Raw genomic sequence first — 22,422 nt, 5'->3', positions numbered from 1 at the left:
TAATTTGAACTTACTTTGCGACCACTGAAAAAGTATGTTTTTCATATACTATGATTTCAATTACCCTTTTGGCATACTGTGAAGCGCATACAATATAGTAGGGAAGTATTTTTATTTTTTTTTCCCCACAGCGAAGGTCTTCAGGATGACTTTAAAATAGCAGGCAGGTGTGTTGGAGCAGGTTGGAACTACACTTAGCAGGATAGTGGGCCTCCAGGAGCAGGATTAAAAACCTATGTTCTATTGCATCGCTGCAAATTCCCCATTTTGAAATATATATTTTTAATAGTGTTTAATTATATAGGCGCCATAAACAACAAGAATGTCATTATGTTCAATGTCTTTGCACTATAATCAAATCACCGTGAAATCGAGTGTGACTGTTTCACTAAGTGGAAGTGTCATTCCCTGGATTTTCTCAGCACCAAACACTCCACACCCCGACAGGTCTATCCCCATTCCTGCTAGGTGAGAAGGAGATGACAGAGAAGCAGAAATTGAAGTTTCTCCGCAGGTGGGAGCCCACGCTGCCATGCTTTGACACTTGTCTGGAGGCTAAATATAACCGCTTGTTAGCCGAGCATTGATATATCGATCCTTTGGGCTCCTGGCACCTGTCAGAGTGCTTTCTTTCTTTCACGTGGTTGACGTGTCACCCTTTGCCCAGTCACTCTTATTCACTGTGTGTTCACTGTATGGTCCTTCCCCAGCCCCTGCTGAGGCACTGATATAGATGTTGTCAGCTCTGTCATCTGATCATATGCTGAACGATTCAAGAATACAGAGCTTGATACGTGTGACAAGGTATCAGCATTTCTGTATGGATATGATAGACGTCTGTAAAAGTATGTTTTCGCAGTATGAGGTGTGATACATAGGTCAGCATGTCTGGATGCTAGTAGTTTCATGCTCAGCTCTTTAAAAACTGCTAAGCTACTGATCAGTTAACAGTAATAACGCTATAGTCTTTGAATTCTTTGTGTAGTAGAAAGCACCCAGAAAACAATACATGTGACTTCACAGAAGTTATACAGAAGCACCACCAACATAACTCTTTATGAAACTCTTTAAATGTTATTTAAATGTTAAAAACATATAACTCATACGGCAAAAAAAAAAAAAAAAAAATCAAAAATCAAAATGCTGTTCAGGGGCAAGAAAATATTTCCAATCTTACAGTAGTCTACATTTAGGCTAAATGGAAATATGGATGGAATAGCCAAGAGATCAGAACTAAATTAATAATGATATAATGATGTAAATAATGATGATGATAATGTATTTTCTTGGATTGAAATAGCGCAAATATGTATCTTTGAATGTCCTTTTAAAAACATATATATTTATATCTTTAAATATATTTTCAAAAATATACAAAAAAGCCAAAAGATATTAATAGAAAATATATTTACGCAAATATATTTTAAAACATTTTAGCAAATTAATTTTAGCCATACAAATAATTTTATGGGTCCCTGTATAACTATATATATATATATAGTTTTTTTTTTTTTTTTTTTTGCTGTATGGGATTACCAAACTAATATATAAACACATTTTTATTCACTTTGCTATGCATATTGTTAAACATGTTCCTTTAAAATATGCATGTGTGTTGTGGCCACTTCCTGTTTGATGGTGGCAGTTTTGGAAATCTGTAAATGTAATGCATTACATGGCAGAGAGATTTCCAATATGGCCCCACTCCTCTGAAGGTCCCCTTCAGCCTGTAGCTCTCCACACGAGATCAAAGCAGCAAATCGATACGCAAAACACAGGAATACCAGCAAGACGAATGGGCTTTGAATGGGGAAGTGAAGTGGGAAATGGATTTTTAAGTTGGCCTGGAAAGCATTTGCAAGTGGCATTTAAAACAGAGGGGGACTTTAAGGGAGAGGTCGCTCGGGCAGTAAAGAACCTCTCCGCCATAGTGATGCATGTCCATTATGATCATATTCATTACACAAGCTTAAGCACCAACACATGCCCTAGCTTGTTGATTTCTAACTAAAGAGAGTAATTGTAGAACTGTGCTTAATGTCAAGTGTCAAGCTTTTATTGAAAGTAATAAATAAGCTTGATAATTGAACCTGCACTGATGGGACTACAAGGTTGTAACTAAATCACAACGCCAATTGCCTTATAACAAATTAGCCTCAACCTTGAGAGGATCTAGTGTGAGAAATGGGTCCTAGAAACTTCCTCAACAAACCTGAAAAAGCTCAAGGACATATAAGCTAATGAGGCCGATGACTTTACTCATAGTTTTTTTTAACATGATTGAAGTAACCTGGAATCCAGTGGCATATAGATGTATTCTCCTCTCGGGGACAAACGTTGGGTTTCATTAGAGCAGGACCCTTCACTTCAATACTGATTCTACTGATAAAAGTTGTATTGATGCTTTCCCTCGCTCATTAGCCCTCTAGCATAGAATGCTAATAGTGTGCTATCCTGTTATCCACTTTAATACTGATGAAGGAGAAAATTAGGTTTCTAGTTGTTTCTTCAACTATGAGCACTTTTGGCCCTGTTGATTTAAAAAAGTAAACTTTCCTAAAACACACTTTTCACACTCTTAATAGTATATTAACATTGTCCACTATGTCCAAAATTGTAGGCTATATACCAGAGAAGAATTCTATCATTTCTTTCTTCTTTTTTTCTCTGAAAGTAATGACAATTCCCACAGTATCATGCTGAAGCTCATATGATGCACTGTTGGAGTGCTTAAAAAATAAAACAAATAAATTGGAATAACTATTTGAATCCTTTAACTTACTAAGGCTAATTATATAAATAACTAGCATTTAATGTATTCTACATGCACACAATGATTGTTTTCACACTTTTTGCATACATAGTTTGAGCAAATCACAGTTTGATGTATGAACTGATGCACAATAAATTATATTTACCTTGATTTTCATCCAACTTTGCATCTCATAATTCATCTCAAGCTGCTCTTCAGGAATTCTGCTGATGGTAAACAAAAACATTAACTTCTGAAAAAACTGTGTGGTTGTTGTTGAAATGACGCCACAACTATGAGACAGCTTGAAAAATGTATATACTGTAAATCATTTTCACACAATAAAAATGGAAATGCCCTGTGTTTTATTTCACTCTTTGTTTATCATAGTTAATATTTCAGATGATGGATTTTCTTTGTCTAGGACAAGAATAAAACAATCAAATCTATCCAAAAAAAGTCATTCGAAAAGTAGTATATGACGCAGACATGATAGTAGTTTTAAAGTTATCTTCACATAAAAGAAAAATAATTAAATCTTATAGTTTTAACAAAAATCAACCCCTGCAACTCAAATCTTTCAGTTTAGTTGTACAGTACATGCCAAATTGCATTGCATCTGTGTTTTTATTTTTTCTCAATATTTTAGCCAATCTTAAATGCTTTGCCAGGAGTGTGATGGATGTGTCACGTGTGATGTGTGAAACGTGAAGCACCATAATGATAAGGTGTAAACAAAAGAGAGATTGAAGATGGACAGCGGGACATCCATCACGTCCAGCTGGACATCCGAGCATGCGGTCCTCCTGGGCCATTATTTCAAACTTTAAATTCATCCAGAGGTAATTTAACTTTTCATTGTCGCTTTGAGCATTCACGCTGAGTGAGGAATGGATGTAGTTGACGCCGAAAAACTGAAAATTACAGAGTGTGCGAGTGCCAATACCCAGCCGGCGTTCCCAATGAATAAAGTCTTTTGGATTACACCAAGCTCCTGCTGTTCACATTTGCAATTCCAACTCAAATCTGTCTCCACTTTCTCCATGCCCTTGTTTTGATATGAACATGTTTGTAGCCAGATGAGCGTGAGTGTGTATATGGAGCACAAAAATATATGCTGGAGGTGCCTAAGTGATATAAGCACCCCTAATTTTAAGACGCAACCGTGTAGGACTCGACACGAAAGTGCTCAGAGTGCTGACTCGGATGCAAATGTTGTTATAGCGTAAGTGGGAAAAGATGGCCTTCTTCGTAAAAAGCGTTTTAGTAATGTGCTGAGCGTCTTCTTATAGTTTTGTCTGCGTATCTGCAGAAGAGGTTGGAGAAAATGTGCCCCGTAAGAGGTTTTCTATGCATCTATGTCTTGGTGAGAAATGATAATGCGATGTGTGGCATGTGATTTTAGCAGTTTCAGTTTGGCATCAAAGGGAATAAAAACTCAGGCAAAGCGTATCGCTCTATTATTATTAGCGCTCTCAAAGAGCACGCTGGATTCATTAAGTTTTCATTTTCATTCACTTAACGGAAGTTGGAGACTAAAAACAATATTATTAAATCTTAATCATGACAAAGCCTGCCGTTTAAAAATGAAGTCAAATAGAAAAACAATCTGCGAGCAACTCCTCCACCTAATGCGGAGTCAGAAAATATTTTTACCGCCATCCCGAACTGCCTCGTGTCACCTCATTCATCTCTCTGCAAAATTCCCTCTTGGCCCTTCACTGGACCTAATCCATTATCTTTCACCCACAGAAACAATATCCCAGACTGCCGAGCGGCAGACATGCTTCTCTCCCCAGGATGTGAGTGGAAGACGGGGACCTCTGCATTAACCTTTCAGCCAGCTCTTTACAGAAACGCTTAAGTCCACAATTCATGTAAATCACCGTACCACTGTTGGCAGCTCACAGAATGGACTGGTGTCGATTCCATTTCAGTCCTTTTAATTAATGTCATCTAATTCCTTCCCCCACTTCTTAATTGTGTCAGCATTCTTTGAAGGAAATCACAGTGTGTAATAGCAGCCAGTGGGAGCGTCTGACCTGGCTGCTTATTGAAATTTTAAACCCAGTAAGGAGACATTGTCCATAGGGTGCAGTTAAAATGAACGTTACGTGTCGCCAGAGGTGATTGGATCATAAAAGCCGCTTTAAAACTCTCCTAACTATGTTTAAGATGTTATGCCACTGGAACAAAAGCTCCCCGAGTCTCACGGCTAGAACTCATTAAGATTAGTCTTTATCTTTGTTTTTATCTGTGCAGACGTTGCCTACAATGATTTCTGATTTCCTGAGTTTTATCCAAAGAATGCTTTGAGGTGGGTGTCAAATAAGAGTGAGTTTGATTTAATTTCTCGCTAAAACTTTACAAGTATATGAAATGGGTTTAGGGGGTATTCATAGTTGATTTTAAGCTTATATTTCTCTGTAATATGGGATGTTGACCGTTCTCATGTTCGCAGATTGCAGACATTTCACATGTTGGACATGTCCAAAGGATATACATTTCTCAGTTCAGTGTACTGTTGGAGTAACTGGAGCGCAGCTTAAAATGAGGTGGCAAAACCCAGGATCATATACTCTGAGATATTGGCTTATTTCTAGGAGTGACTGTCAGGCACTTCTGAAAATGAGTTTTGATTAAATATCTTGTAGATCTGTGCTGACTCAGATGGTTCAGTTCGATTTGGAGAATTGGTTCATCCAATTCATTAAAAAAAGATGATATATTGATATACTGATGATATATTTTCTTTTGTTTCAATTTGTTGCCAAGATATAATAATGTTGTCATAAAAAATAGTGGCTTTATACTTTACATGATTCAACCTTCTTTCATGAACCCATAACATCTAAGCACAAAATGAACTGCATTATATTTTCTCACCTTGAATTATGCTCCCATACGGACAGCATAAATAAGCCTACAGCTCTCTTTTTTTGATTTGGGCTTAAGTGTGTATGTGTGGATTCAATATGCATGACATCCTGCCAGACTTCTTGGCAGATTTACAGGTCCAAACCCAGGTACCCGTTGTCAGGGGTGAGTAATAATCGGTTCTGGTTTGTTCCGCTCATTTTTCAGAGCAAACTATACATCATTACATTTCATTGCCTGCACTTTATTATGTATTATTATCAGGCCAGATAACTGTGCATGGGTAATAAAATGAATCCAGCTATACAACCCACTCCTACCCTCCCCTCCTACCTGAGAGACCACGTCTCTGTTATGAATTAAAACACAGTTTAGTGCAAGTTGGCTTCTCTGGGCTGGCAGAGAAGCACACTGTTACAGAAGTGATTGCTTGTGAGAACTTGGCACTGTATTTGTGAAATTAAATGTAATTTCTAAATTCTCCTAGTGGCAGCTAGTGTCAGGTTCCATTGACTTGTGAGACTAAAAGTGTTGCTACAGTTTGGAAGGAAAAAATTAAACTGTAGTGCTTGTGAGTGTGTTTACTGTATGTTCACGTTTGTCAGAAGAAGAAGCCCAAAGTATACTCTGCTTTTTTGCACGTACATTAGTCGCACAGTGGAACGCAAACCTTTCAAATTACATTCCATTTTAATATGCTGCATTAACAGGTGCTCCATACTTGCGCACTACAAAGATTCATCCTTGTCCAATGTTTGCGCTTTTTCTCAAACATAATCAGCAAAAATATGTATTTGTATTAGTTTAAACTAGCATTAGTTTTATCCCCTTGCACAAGCACTTGTGAATGCAGTTATCTGTTGTTCTTACTATCTTTAGTTGATTATTGTTGTTCTTGTTTGGTCTCCAGGGTTGCCAGGCCTGCATAACAAAACCAGCCCGATTAGTACTCAAAACTGGCCCAATCACGGCCAAAACTAGACCAATCGCGTTACGGGGGAAATTGGCTATGAAAATCAATTCAAATTCACCTGCAGGACATGTATAACATTTTCCCAATTCCACGGGAAAACCACGGACTTGGCAACACTATCGGCCTCCTCTGCTTGTTTTCCAGCTGTGAAACAATGGCCCAAGCTAAATGAATGAATGAATGAATAAATAAATAAATAATAACAATTTAAAATGCATGTGTGACCTGCATACACACTGTATGTGTGGCTAAAATCGGGTTGCACGCGTACAGTGCTGATGACTAAATTCGTATGAAATGCATTGTACGCATAGTCTAGAATGCATGTAAAAATGTGTTTGTTGTACTCCATAGCGACCAGGCAGGTTTGAGTCTTGAAACAGGAACGATCTGTCTGATGTGCGATAATGGGCCCTCATTCAGCAAGGTAATGTTGGATGGTTTTGCACCTACTTGTGAATGGCTCACCAACATGTGCATATGAAAGTGCTCATTTTTACTTAAAAAGTTATTTACATAGTTCTCCATAACAAGATTAGTCTCAGAACTGATGTTTACAGGTTTGGCAAGGTGCTAAGGGCTACACACAATGGTAAGAGAAGATTAAAGATAAAAAATATATTTTTTAATTGTGAAAGTATTATTCACATTTATGGTATTCACAAACACCCTATAGTAGCAGAGTGGATATTAAACCCTGCATGTTAATGCTAGTTTGCCCTTATTTGCTTTGTGTCATAATGCAGTCCCCTCTATTACTGCCTTGTTAGTCTTTTGATTCCCAATGATTTTGGTCAAAGCACATTGACTCAGTGCTGTTTTGCTCGTTTTGGTTATGGACAGGACTGTGTGAGTTATTCACAAATTAATGGTCAAGCAGGAGTACAAACCACTATTGATCGTGGAAATTCAAGTTATAGTTTGAGTGAGGTTTGCAAATTGTGGGGAATATAAAATTCACCTCGGGGAAAAGAAACTGTAAAAAAATATGCAGGGCTACTAATCTTAAATCATACACATGACAAATGTAATCTTAAAATTTCCTTCAGAAATGTATGCTTATATGGTATATTTCATATTAAACTAAAAACTGTTATCAGCTACACAAGGGTGGACTTCACAGGTCTTCAGTTTTCCACTTGAGATTTTAACCAGACTGTGTTGGAGTGCATCGACATGAATAAATAATAAAATGATACTACTGTACAAAATATAATAATAATAATAATAATAATGTTTTTATAATATGTGATCTATTAAATAACAATATATATTTTATAAAAGCAAAAATAAATAAATATAAAATAAAATAAAAAATACATTATTCTCTTCAGTTCAACTAAGATGAATTAGTTTCAAATGTGAACCCCCTTTTACTGGAAGCATTTTGTTCTCTCTGTTTTTATATATAAGCAGTGGAATAACAAGATGCTAAGTGTTTTTTATATTGCAGTTGAAATTGCAATCAATTTTGCATCATTTTGCACAGTCACTTTGACCCAGAAACACATTCTGAGTTTTATGTATCAAGCCAACATGTAAACAATCTCAGCAATGGCTTGGAGTAGAAATGCAATACTAATATAATTAGAAAGCTTTTTACCTTGAAGCAAAATGTGTTCCTCGGTCAAGATGACAAAATGATCAAGCAGGTATATGCATATATCTATGTTACATTTTTTTTTGACACTTTTGCTGTGTTTTTCCCACATGAATGTATATAGACACATTTGTGAATAGCTGTTTATATGTAAATATAATGACAATACACCAAAAAGTTTGTATTAGTTGCTATGATCGTTAATTATATCACTAATCCTCTCATTCTCACTGCCGAAAAAAACAAAACTCTCAAAGAGGGATCAGGTCAAGAGGTGATTCTCTTATTTGAGCAGGAGGTGAGAATGAACGGGCCAGGATCTCTGAGCCCCCAGAGTGGTGACACTGAGGAGGCCTGGCACACTGCTCCTCTGTCAGCAGATGGGCGGCATCTATAATTCAGTCTGGAGACTGTTGCATGCTGCTTCATTTCATGTCCGATCACCACAGCTCTCTCACAGTCAGTGTAAGGAAACACAAGGGCCACATCTACCTCCTTAACAGTGACCCCTGAATCTGTATCGCACATGCCCACCTGTCACACATAAAAGCTAAATGAGAACCAATAGACAGGTCTATAGCAGTGTAATGTGGTGGGCTTAAGAAATAATAAATTATTTTTAATCCACAGTAAATTCATGTTTCAGGTCCCTTTCTGGTGTAGGAAATTAATTAATTATTTAATCAATCAATTAATTAATTAATTAATTAATTAATTAATTAATTCATTCATTCATTCATTCACTCACTCACTCACTCACTCTTAATTCATTCATTCTAATATATTAATACTTTCCCGAACATTTGTTTAAAACCTTTTTATTAAAAAAAATCACACACAATATTTAAAAATATTTAAATATCAATATTTATATAATTAATATTTAAAACTATTATTAATATTAATATTTGATATTGATATTGATATTTATTATTAATATTATTCTTAATAATATTAATCTCGATAGTTTAAACATCTGTTAAAAAATATTTTTTAATAAAAACTGTATATATATTCTCACTACCAGTCAAAAGTTTTTGAACAGTACAATTTTTTATGTTTTTTAAAGAAGTCTCTTCTGCTCACCATGCCTGCATTTATTTGATCCAAAATACAGCAAAAACAGTAATATTTTGAAATATTTTTAATATTTAAAATAACTGTTTTCTATTTGGATATATTTTAAAATGTAATCTATCCCTGTGATTTTAAAGCTGAATTTTTTAGCATCATTACTGCAGTCTTCAGTGTCACATGATCCTTCAGAATATACAGAATATGCATAATGCATTATATAGCTACATAATAATATACTACTAATATGCAGAATAAGCATTATGCATTACATACATATACATAAAATAATTCAGAAATAATACAATAAAAGTGATACTCTCTAGGACAAGGTAACATGAGGGATGGCTATTAATATTAATAGTTAATGTCTTTTTTACAGTCGTTTTTTCAATCCCCTGTAAACACTGCAGGTGTCATGATGGTCACTGGACGTTTAATTTAACAGAGCTGAGTGGTCATTAAAAACCAGCTCTCTCTATATATTATCATCATGTCAGTTTCACTTCCATTTGGATGTGATTAAATGTGATAATGTCTAAGTGAGTTATTTACTATGCCATTAGTCTATCCATTTCCACCAGTTTCCACAAATTTAATTAATTCGGTTGCGTACATGGCTTTTGATTGACAGGGTATACAGCTAATCACAGAGAAGTAGAGGAGTTGTCTCTTCCCTGGCTGTATTTCATGAATTAATGCCGGTCCCGTGCGGTTGATGATGAATTCTGAGTGTCGTATTTGGCCGGTGGTCCTGGCAGTGGCCTAGATCCGGGCCCGAGGTTGACATGCATTTCATATGCAGACGGTGTGAGTGTGAAGGTCGAGGGGTGGCGGGAGTGACATCCTGTTTCACTTAATTCAGTTTCACTATGTACCGCCCCTCTCAGATGCTCTTTATTTAACAATTCCATCCACTTACTAGGAGAAATGTGTGTGTGTAGCAGGAGGGAATGAGAAGACGGTGGGCCGTCTGTCAGGTCTGTAGCCTCCTTTAACCCAGAAGTGTTTGCTGGTCCACCCACCCACGCATGCACACAGACATGGGCTAATGTAATATTAACGGCTACTCTCTCTGCCTGATCCAGAAAGGTCATTTTCTCAGTTCAGTCTTTTCTTCCGCTTAATCCTCGTATTTTATTTATTTCCAGTGAACCCATATTAAAAATAAATTTTAATGATTTAGAATCAACGATGCAAAGTGAAAAAAAAGAAAAAAGAAAAATGAAGATTTTAATTGAAATCATTCAAATTTGATACAAGATTTTCAACATAATTATTAATATTATTATTTATAACAATTATTTTTAATATTTACAATAATTCCTGCATTTCAAATTAATATATTTTGTCACAATATTTCCACATTTTCTAATATATTCATATAATTTTTTTTTTTTTTTAATCTAGCTCACCATTAACTCTTTCAATTGCTTCTCCAGATCAAACTACACATCCCATAATCCCACTTTTTCATTCAGGTCACATGATTATAAGCAAGGAGCAGATGGTACAGAGTCATGTGATGTTGTGAGCCGGGGTTGAATCTGAGAGGTACTCCTGCGTCTGATGTGAGTGCTAAGTGCTCTCTCAAGAAAAAGGGTAATGTATGAAAATTAGCTTTGTTCATTTGTGACTCTGGTTAAATGGATTGTTCTTTTCAGATGAGAATATGTCAGGTGGAGATCAGTGTTTAAGGACAGAGAGGAGGTGAGGGGAAGCGGGAGGGTAGGCCTGAGAGGATGTTCCCTTGTTACCGTGGCATTCAGAAAGGGCACTGTACGTTGGGATAATTGCATGTGATGTAATACATACAAACATAATGTCCCATCTGTTATGTGGACCGAAGACTGTGTTTATGATTTTCTGTGTTAATCCTGAGCTGTGTTATTTGGTTTATCATGGCTGCGTGAGGGGCCTGGATTTTTTGGACCGCTTTTGTTTGTGTCTTGTCTTCTTCTGCTGCCCAATCAAATTGGGTTCAATCGTTTACTGTTTACTGTTCTGCTGACCACTTGTTTAATTAAACTGGCCATAATAAGCCTTTTGTTTTGCATTGTTGGTCAAGTGAACCGAGCCTCGTGTTTTCACAATGTCTGTTGTGAATATGTACATGATGCTAAACTATGGCAACTCAGAAATAAATTATTTTGAGTGGAATTTGAAATGAAGTAGCAAACTTGCCATTTAAATCTGAATGTAAGTTCAGAATTTTGAAATTCAAAGTTCAAAGAATTTAATGTAACCTCATGTAATTCACAATCTTTAACCAGAAAATCCATGTTGAATGCTGGCTTGACAAAGCTTTACAATCCCTGATGTTTAAAGGTTTATAGGCTATGTGTGTTTTGAATTTAACATCGTCTTTTCTTGTCCACTTTTTTATTGCTAATTATATGATGTTCTCTCTGCTGAGGGCAAATGGGAAACTCATGTTTTCAGATGCGTAAGAAGAAAGCCGTAATTATTGTAATATGTGTTCTGCCACTTTACCACAACAGGTTTTATTTATATAATTCCATAATACTTTGTAATACAATTAAATCACAGCCCTTGATTATATCACGTTTATTTATTGCACATTGAAATGGCAGTTTTCCAGCAGTTTCCCTCATTTTGTGAGGTTAATTTTGCTTGCTCACATTGCTACTGTTCATCTGCCGAAATCAGCCTTTCACCAAATTATTTAGGCTAAATATCACACAGTTTAATTGCTACTGACTGAAAGTAAAATTCCCAAGGAGAGACAATATAAACAACATAATTTATATGCTTTTTCTTTTCTAATGGATGAACAATTTTGTATCTAATTTATTGTCAAACAAAGTCCAATGGTATTGGTATTTCTTTTGCATGGGCTAGTGTTGAAAAGCTAAATAGTTTACCACAGCGCTAGTATTTCTACAACTGTATTACAGATAAATTAAATAGTATTTAAATAGGCTAAAGATCAGAAACATCCCAAGCTGACTTTAATATAGTGGTCAGAAATGTATTTCAATTCAATTCATACTAAACTCTTCACACATATGATGCTTATAAATAATTTTATTTCAATTTGGTAGGGAATTTAAGTGGCTGTACACTCTTAAAAATAAAGGTGCTTAAAAGGTTCTTCACAGCGATCATCGTCAGAATAGTCCATCTGCCATCAGTGGTTCAACCGTAACGTTATGAAGTGACAAGAATACTTTTTGTACGCGAAGAAAACAAAAATAACGTAGCATAAATCTACGTAAATTAAAAAAGCGTAAATATACGTAGAAAACATATACTTGTGTCGCGGCTGACACAGAATTGCATACGCTGCTTGCGTTCTTGGAGCTACAGTGATGCGGAGAGACACAGAGGAGACAAATTGTTGAATAAAGTCGTTATTTTTGTTTTCTTCGCATACAAAAATTTTTCTCGTCGCTTCATAATGTTACGGTTGAACCACTGATGGCAGATGGACTATTCTGACGATGTCTTTCATACTTTTCTGGACCTTGACAGTGTAATTTACTTGGCAGTCAATTGGGCAGTCACAAGCCTCCCAGTTTTCACCCAAAATATCTTAAATTGTGTTCCGAAGACGAACGAAGCGTTTATGGGTTTGGAATGACATGGGGGTAAGCGATTAATGACAACATTTTAATTTTGGGGTGGAGTATCCCTTTTAAAGGTTCTTTATGGAGCCATTTAGATAAAAAGGTTCTTCAATGGCATCGTGAAACACCTTTATGTTTAGCAAGTAGCTGTACAGGTTTCAAAACAAGTTTGCAGTGTATATTGCTCTGTTGATTCATGACAATCAGTCAATAAATCTCTTGTTTTCTGTTGCTGTATATGTTTGTTTACAATTACACTAAATGAGAAATGAATCACGATCCAAATGGAACCAATCCAGGATCAGGTCTATGTTTCCCAAAAGCATCGTAAGCCAAGTAGATTGGAGATCCATTGCCACCAATGGTCTCTACGATCAACTTATCTCACAAAGCTTTTGAGAAACGCAGCCCTGGACTGTGGTCTGCTAATTGTTACCTCTATGCTAGAGTGACTGCATTTTTAGTACAGTTTAGTCTTTAATATTTCAAATGTATCTCATATGTGTGTATCTATTGCAGCTAGACATTAAAAACCATTTCATGAGAGGCTTGATGAGATTTCTAAAGTGTCCCCCCACTTTTCAGATCGTTCCTATGCCCCTGCTGATAAGACTAATTGCAAAATAAGTCAGTTTACCTCGGCATGGATCACATTTGTTCAAGTACGATGGATTACATCATACAATCTCATTAATTAAAGCAAGTCTTTTGGTTCAAAAGAAAGATAGAAGACTATTGAAGTGCAGTGCATTCTGGTAACTAATTCTTATTCCCGTCACATTGCTCTCTTTTTCCACTTCACCTTATCAAACAAAACTGCTCTGGCCTTGCTGTCAGGGCAAGACAGTTCACATAGTCCTACTTGGGTTTTAAAGCAAACCTTGAGGCCCTTTTTAGTTCCTGAAGCTGCCAGACATCTCTCTCTGACTTCAATTTGAAGAAACTGGTGAGATAGCAAGAACCCATGTTCCCTACACCAGTGTGATTAAAATGCAATTACAACATCGCGGTCCACATCTCAGGACCACTTTCATGATTACACTCGCTTTTGATTAGGTTGAGAAAGCAAGTTGACACAATGGCATCATAATTAAGAAGGCAATTGTCACATCTCGAAAAATGGTGCATCGTTGGACATAATTTATCTGCCAATCTAAAGATTATGTTGTGCTTGTGACTGGGGTGAGATTGGGTTGTAATTACTTGATTGCATAAGTAAGTAACTCAAAATCTGCGTAATTGGACTGCATTATGCAGCCAGTTGGGAAAGAGCCAGGCTGAGATTTAATATGTGTACCCCTGCAGACAAGAGGCTTCACCCAACAAGATAACAAGCCACGTGCTTTGGAGATGTGTGAGTGATGAGTGGACAACTGTTAGGTATAATTAAACTAATAATTGTTGTAATAAAAACTGCTCAAAGATAAGGTATTAGACACACAAGCTATTCAGGGTCATTTTAGTTTTTAAAATGTTTCACTTGTGTAGCCAGACATTTAAATAAACTACAATCCCATAAAGCATTGTGAATGACTTAACTGAATAAATACAAATATAAAAATTTTTAAGAAGCCATTTATGTTTATGAAAGATTAATTTATATGATTAAAATACAGTAAAAAAAGTAATATTCTGAAATATTATTACATTTTAAAATACATGTTGTCTATTTTTATTAGAATTTAAAATGTTATTTGTTCCTGTGATGGCAAATCTGAGTTTTCAGTTTGCATTACTCCAGTCTTTAGTGTCACATGATCCTTCAGAAATCATTCTAATTTGCTGATTTGCTGCTCAAGAAAGTTGAAATGAGTTTTTCTGATTGGTGGATGTTTTTTCTTTAGGATTCATGGGTAGCATATTTCTTACCTGGAATTTGTCTGTTAAATATAGTTTTTGCTTTTTTTTAATGAAGATGAAATTACTTTGGCAAATGGCAACAGAAACATATAATTAGTTACTAACCATATAGCTCATGGTAGGTTTGTCTTTTAAAGGTTTGTACAGGGTCATGCGAAAGGAATTTTAATTTTAATTAATTAACCAATTGAAATGTTGCATATACCTGTAGCTTATTGGATATGTTTATTGTAAAACTACACCATATGGTTTGTGACTCCTCACAAACCATATGGTGTAGTTTTACAATAAACATATCCAATAAGCTACAGGTATATGCAACATTTCAATTGGTTAATTAATTAAAATTAAAATTCCTTTCGCATGACCCTGTACAAACCTTTAAAAGACAAACCTACCATGAGCTATATGGTTAGTAATTATGATGTCAATCCATAGAATGAGGTTAAAAAGGTCAGATCTTGTTATTCCATCAGTTTTATGTTTGCACAAACTCTTTAAAATATTCTAGCTGCACTCACCTTGGCCTGTAACATGCCTCAGATATCTGAAAGATTTGATTGTCGTCGGCTTCATTTTTGTCACCTCATATGAATAGAGGAACCCATTGATTGTATCATATTAGCTGAGTAATTGATTGTAACTGGTTATTAACCTCTAAGAACTTTATGTCCAGTGTGCCATTGCATGAGGACAGGCCTTAATCACTCACAAATGGCAGCCATTAATGAGATTAGTTCCTGGTTCTGCTCCGTAACTTTATTTGTTCCAGGAGGCATTGACAAGGGCATCCAGATGCTGAAGTTTACTTTTCTGTGAATTGATTTATTTCCTGTTTAACCGCATTCTTTGTCACCTTGATAAATGTGGGCTTACTGAATGTAAACTAACTTTACAATGGTAAGTTCAAAGGAAGAGATATTTATTCAGTATGAATTTATTCCATTCACTTTTATCAACCTTTTTTTTTTTCACTATGATGACATATTGCTGGACCCTGCCAAGGAGACGTCCTGTGTGTCCTTCCTTATCTCATTTGGGCCAGCTATGCCATGATTATGTTGGATTGTGGGAAACCCATCACCAGGATGTACTGTAGCTGTAGGGGGAAACATATGTGGTGTGAGGAGAGAACCAGAAGGCTAGAACTTGGAGGTCCAGTGTACCATCTGTTTCCCTCTCCTTCATGAGCCATGGAGCCCTCAGAGCTCATAGTGAGATCAGCTCTCCCAAAATCCAACCCTAAAACAGCTTGTAATCCCAAAGGGGGGGTCATAACCATGTCCAGCAGTGGCATACAGCACTGGCAGCCAAAACAGTCTTGGGTCCTGTGTAAATGTCTAAATGCATCACATGCCATCATCTTGTTAAATGACGAAAATTGCTGCCATTATGAGAAAACCAAAGATGATTTACCCCAGAAGCTAATTGTGGACACAAATTGCTACGTTCTGAAGAATACCACACTCACACAGTGCAGGAATCTTTAAGACAAGGGGGCTCTTCGACTCGTCTCACCCCAGCCACGATGAGGGTACGTGGGCTAGGCAGCCCTGAATTACAGCCCATCATTCCAAGTTATGGATCAAAGTTCCAAGAAAAAACGCATTCGCCCAAATCATGACGGCGCTAAAAACGCCATCCCTTCTCGGGCCGACCTCCAGAGTCGCGATCAAATCCCATCGGCGAAAGGGGACGAGGCACCTTTCCCAGCCTGCCCCGGCTCCTTGGAGAGGATGGATGTTTGGCCCGAGCACCCCTTTCGCACTTAGTCGTTTTTCGACCCCAAATTCCTCCAGGTTCCCCGCCCCGACGAGCGAGGCCGAAGAGGTATGCCAACATGTGGCCTCAAGTTTTACCTTGACATATGTGCTTCCACAAATAGAAACAAACTAGCATTACTAATTTGTTTTATTCAGAGCAAACATTATGTACATTTTGTCTCAACATTGTGTGAAAGTTTTGTCTGTGGTTGTGTGCGGTGGTGGTCAGTGAGGGAAATTTTACAATGTAATTCAATACCGATCAAATCAATACAAAATTGCAATGGGTTTTATTAGTATATTTTCTGATTAATTTGCTCCCATACACAACATTTCACTAATATCTCAAAATATCAATAATTAATCATTTATTATAATGTTTTAGATAACAACCCAAAACGTTATTATATAGTGGACGAACTGAACAAATCATGTTCAGTATATACAGTACATAAATAAATTTTTTTACATAATTTGGAATTGCATTCAATATTTTTACAAAATTTAAAAGTAAAAATGTATGCAAAAGATTTGCAAGTTGTGTGTAATTCACACGACTCCAGTCAATCAACTACTGTCTTGTGAAGTGAAAAGCTGCATGTTTGTCATAACTTCAGACCATTGCTTCCAGATAAAAAACAAGTCTTCTATCTATAATATTGCTTTCTCCAGTGAAAAAATGACCTAATCTGAATCAGGAGAGAAATACAGTCCAAACCCGTTCTAAAACAATATTTCGATACATTTTTAAAACAGAGGATGAACTTTTTTTATTTTTACTGGAGGAAACATGGTTATGAATTATGCACTGCATTCACTACAACTGATCCATTGGTGAGAAAGTTATGTAATGCTAAATTTCACAAAATCTGTTCCAATGAAGAAATAAACTAAAATCTACTTATTGGATGGCCTGAGGAAAGTTCCCAGAAAAAATAATACTCAAGTAAAGTACAGATACTCAAAAAGTGTACTTAAGTACAATACTCAAGTAAATGTACTTAGTTACTGTCCGCCTCTGCCTGAGGATGAGTAGATTTTCAGCAATTTTTAATATTTTGCATGAAGTTTTCCTTTAATTTATTAAAAGTTTCCTTTTAACTTTTTGTCAAACCCACTGTTTCAAAGCAACCTAGAAAAAAGAAAATAGAAAAAATGCCTGCCTTTTGCATGAATTAAAAATCCTTTGACATTACATGGATCTATTATTATGTGCATGAGCAAATTTTCTTAAACAAGTAAATTTTTGTCACTTGTTGTGTTAATTTTGAATGGACTTTTGAGGAGTTTCAACCTCAGTTTCCCTTTATCTGACAGACTGCCACTGGTTGTGTGTAGCCTGCTGTGTTGGAATATGCCAAATAATCTTGCATTTGTCATCCACATCATTGTGTGTGCTTCAGGCTAGCATTTGTCCAGACACCCAGACTCACCATTCAAACTCACTCTCTCCTCCATTTCTTTTTATAGCTCTTTTACCAGCTCTTTTGATGTGGTGACTTGTCCTCGTACGCTGTTGGTACATATGCTGACTTGTTGAGATGGTCTTAGGTTTCATCCCCACATTCTGAAATTGAATTGAAATGAGTAAGACTGTGTTTAGCCCTTAAGCGTCACATCAGTGGAGTCCTACCACATCTCCTCTGATTGACGACACCACGCGCTACTGCCCAAAATAAGGCTGTAGATGAAGTGTGCAGTTTTTTTGTTTCAGTCTGTGCAAATGCAAGCTTCCTTTAGCTTCATCATTTTTATTTACCTTTTTTTTGCATTATTTATGGAAGCCTGTTTATGTATCAGTTAAAAAAAAACATTTCTTGTAATTCTTTTAACAAGACTCCATATCTTACTATTTCAATTTATAATTCACAGTATGGCTTTATATGTCATAGTTATGACTTTATATCTCAAAATTGTGACTTCATGTCTTGCAATGTGACTTTTCATCTCATATTATAATTAACTCTCATAAATTCTCAAAAAATTCATAAAATTATCTTAATCTAATACATTCTCAAATTCTGCTTTATCTCATAATTTCTTCTTTATCTCATAATTTTGATGTCATAATTTGGACTTTTAGTCATAATTTAGACTTGTCAATTTTGATAGTTATGACAAATTGAGACTTATAATTTTGATTATCTCATAATGTCAACTTTTTATCTCATAATTATGAATTATTATTATTATTATACAGAATTTTGACTTTTTGTCATAATTTTGATGTCAGTTGACTGTCAGAATTATGACTAACTCATAGGGCCCTATTTTAACGATCTAAGCGCATGGTCTAAAGCACATGGCACAGGTGCACTTAGGGCATGCCCAAATCCACTTTTTGCTAGTTTAACGAGGGGAAAAACGGTCGGCTCGCCCGGCGCATGGTTTAAAAGGGTTGTGCCTATTCTCTTAATGAGTAATGGGTATGTTTTGGGCATAACGTGCAATAAACCAATCAGAGTCTCATCTCCCATTCCCTTTAAGAGCCAGTTGCGCTCGTGCCATGGCGGATTTGCTGTTTACACGGCGGAATTTGCAAGCGCAAAGACAGAACACGTCTCCAGAGATGAAATGGAGCTGCTCGTGCCCGAACAAATAGGTAGCCTAATTCTGATACATGCAATGACTATCCATTATGACATGTAGGCATTTTTATATTCATGTAGCCTACACAATAATAATCTTTTACATTGCAATCCCTTAATTTTTAATATTTCGCATGTTTGTGTGCTGCTGTGCGTTCCTGTGTGTGTAATAAGCAGAGTGTACGCGCGCTGTGGACCCGCCTATACTAACGCGCTCTTTAAATGACAAAAAAACTACTGCGCCATTGACTTTAGACCAGTTTTTGTTGGTCAATGGCACAGGCTATTTCAGTTGCCTCAAAATAGCAACGCGCCAGCAATACGCCTGAACACACCTCGTTTTCAGACCAGCACGCCCATGGGTGCACAAATGGGCGCAAATGCATTTGCTATTTAAACAACGTGGCGCAGGCTGTGAAAATGACAACTGCATCGGGCTGAAACTAGCAAAAAACACTTGTCTGGCGCCGCATTGCGCCTGATGTTTGATATGGCCCATAATGTTCACTATTTCATGACTTATTTCATAGCTACGAGTTTTTTATGTCCTAATTATGATTTGCCAATGTATTTTATTCTCATGCGTTATTCAATGGGCTTTCATATAATTATATAATTAACTCTTTAAAACATGATTTCATATTGTATTTATTTATTTGTTTAAGTGGAAACGGTGTGAGCCAGTGACAATTTTCATGAGCATGAATTGTTTTGTTTTTTTTGTTAGATGGATATTGAAAGCAGGATGAAGTGAACGTAGATGCATTAAAAGCATTATCTCAGCATACACAAGCCATGTGTGCTCCGTTTATCTGCTGAGTGAAGCAAAATGCCTAAAAGGAAAGATTGTAAAAACATAATTTGCAGCTAAGTGCATCTGCATAACAAAGTTCTGTATCTGCATCGTTTGCGCTGCTGAGCCATTATAAATCTAGAAATGGTCATGAACCATTTTTATGTGTTTTCAAATTTCACATTATGTGTGCACTGTGCAGAGTTTTCCCTATGGTTTTGAGGTTATAGTAGAAGCAATTAATCTTCATAGAATATCACACCTAAAGTCATGTATAAAAGCAACTACAAAAGCCTAACCGACTGATTCAAAGGGGTTTGTGGGTAATTTAGATGGCGACCATATGCAAATGGATTGTTGCTTGTGGGCTGCGCTCAGATGAGCGCAAATTGGTCTATCTCGAATTTGAAAACTTTCCTGCCAGGATGGCTTTGTCTGTCTTCCATTCACAATGTAAAAACTGCAGAAGGGCCTTTGGATCCCAGGTGACTAATTTTAAATAAATTATGAGGCAGAATATGTTGATAAAGCTAAAAGACACATAAATAGCAGAGCCAGACTTGCCTTATAACTCATCCAAATGCATGGAGGGGTTTATTGAAAGGAAAAAAAAAATGTGTGACCAGTCTTCTTAGAGCTCTCTAACAAATGAAATCATTAAAGTCTCTGTTCTCCTCTCCCTTTCTAACTGAAGGTTACTGAATTCTTCTCTCGCCATTTGGACAGGCTGTGTTTTAAGTGTTATTGATACTTACCTGGCCCAGCTGTCTTCATATCTTATAAATGTGACAGTATCATCAAAAACAAGCAAGCCTATCTTTTATAAATAGAGCAGCTGGTCTTATATGGAACCAGCTGTAAAAAAAAAAAACACAACTCTCCATCATCAAGAACTAGGTGCTGCAGGCCACAGACTCAGATTTCGTAGTTCACCGACTTCTTATTATATGCACGTTGCCAGAAACAGTGGGTCTCATTCTCTTATAATTGCGTCTACATTTTCTTATCCTCAGTGAATCTGATGCAGATTTTTCAACAGGTGCTTAAGCACATAAATTTGTTCTTCCCCTCATTCTGATGTTGATGAATCCAGATTATTTTAAATGAGAGAGCACATGCCCGCAGGTGGTAATTGGCATAATACACGCCCAAACTATATCTATATACGTGCTTTCCAGACAACCTATATATAGCCATTTGTCACTTTCTGCAAGCATATTATTATGCTCTCCAAAGATGCAGTCTCGTCTGAAAGCATAAATGCACATCTAGATTTTTGAGTAAAGCAAGTGTGCCATTCACAAAACCGGTTGAAACAAAACGAACACCTTATATAAAGGTCAGTGACTATCTGTTCATAGTTTGTGAATGTTTATTAAAGATTCAGTAAGGAAACTCTAATTTCAAATGTCTTTGTGTGTGTGTGTGTGTTTTAGTAATCATCAGTAAACCAGCAGATTTACCAATCTCTAATAATTTAAATAACTCAGATGCTGTTTGTTTTTCACAAAGAAGTGGCACACTTTCATTCCGTTTTTTGTTCCTTCTTTTTTTAGATTTCAGACATGTTTACATTCTTGCTCTGGGTCAGGAGATCAGGAGGGTAGTCGGTAAAAAAATAAAATAATCAAATAAAATATATATATAAAAAAAAAAAAAAGAAATAAATAAAAAAAGAAATAAAATAAAATAAAATTTTGGTTTTAAAATAAAACCAAAATTGTGATGTAAGAATTTTTAATAAATAAAGTCATGTTCCAGGCATGCTTTCAATTACGTCAGTCAGTCAAACAACTCACCGACCGAGTGACCAACCAATCAACCAGTCAACCAGTCAACCAGTCAATCAGTCATTAAATAAAGTTATTAAATGTGGAATTTAGCCATGTGCTTGAAATGGAAGTCTATGGGGAGGATTAGTGGGTTTAGAAGCAGAAATCTAAAAAAACAATGTTTGTTGAAGAATTTGCATACATTTTTTAGAAATGTTGATAACACTTTAGTGTAAGGAAAAATGCTCACTATTAACTAGTTGATTATTAGCATGCCTATTATTAACATATTGGCTGTTTATTAGTACTTATAAAGCACACATAATCTAATTTCTGCATGACCATATTCTACATGCCTAATCCTACCCAATACCTAAACTTAACAACTACCTTACTAACTATTAATAAGCAGGCAATAAATAATTAAAATAAATAAGCAGGGGCAAAAGTCACAGTTAATGGTTTATTAATAGCGAAAATTGGATCTTAAAATGAGGTGTGACCAAAATGTTTGTTAAATTATATACTTGCCAGTAGGGCTGCACGATTAATCGAATGCGATTGCCATGCGCATTTTGTTAGTAAAGCCGGTTCTGTAATCAACAGTAAATCATCATCACGTGCTTTCAGGTGGAGCAGCATTTACTACACAGAGCCGTAGTTCACTGACAAGTTACGCAAACAAATCACACGATTTTATTGCGCGATTATGAAATCGAAGAAATCGTTCGCGATAATGACAGCTGTTTGCATAGCTTCTCAGTGAACTACGGCTCTGTG

General features: G+C 36.2%; 1 protein-coding gene across 1 annotated transcript in view; it reads left to right on the top strand.

Moving 5' to 3' along the window:
* Positions 1-10,799: 10,799 nt before the first annotated feature.
* The window catches only part of LOC107705253 (t-SNARE domain-containing protein 1), a 114,696-nt gene continuing 103,073 nt past the window's right edge, over positions 10,800-22,422 (top strand). Inside the window, exon 1 of the mRNA XM_016508463.1 lies at positions 10,800-10,878. The gene's annotated coding sequence lies outside the window, so the exon portion shown is untranslated. The remainder of the gene's footprint in view (positions 10,879-22,422) is intronic.

The sequence above is a fragment of the Sinocyclocheilus rhinocerous genome, unplaced genomic scaffold (assembly GCF_001515625.1).
Source record: "Sinocyclocheilus rhinocerous isolate Xijiao unplaced genomic scaffold, SAMN03320098_v1.1 scaffold222, whole genome shotgun sequence".
Classification (NCBI taxonomy): domain Eukaryota; kingdom Metazoa; phylum Chordata; class Actinopteri; order Cypriniformes; family Cyprinidae; genus Sinocyclocheilus; species Sinocyclocheilus rhinocerous.
The sequence above is the reverse complement of the archived record's forward strand: the minus strand, read 5'-3'. Positions and strand labels throughout refer to the sequence as shown.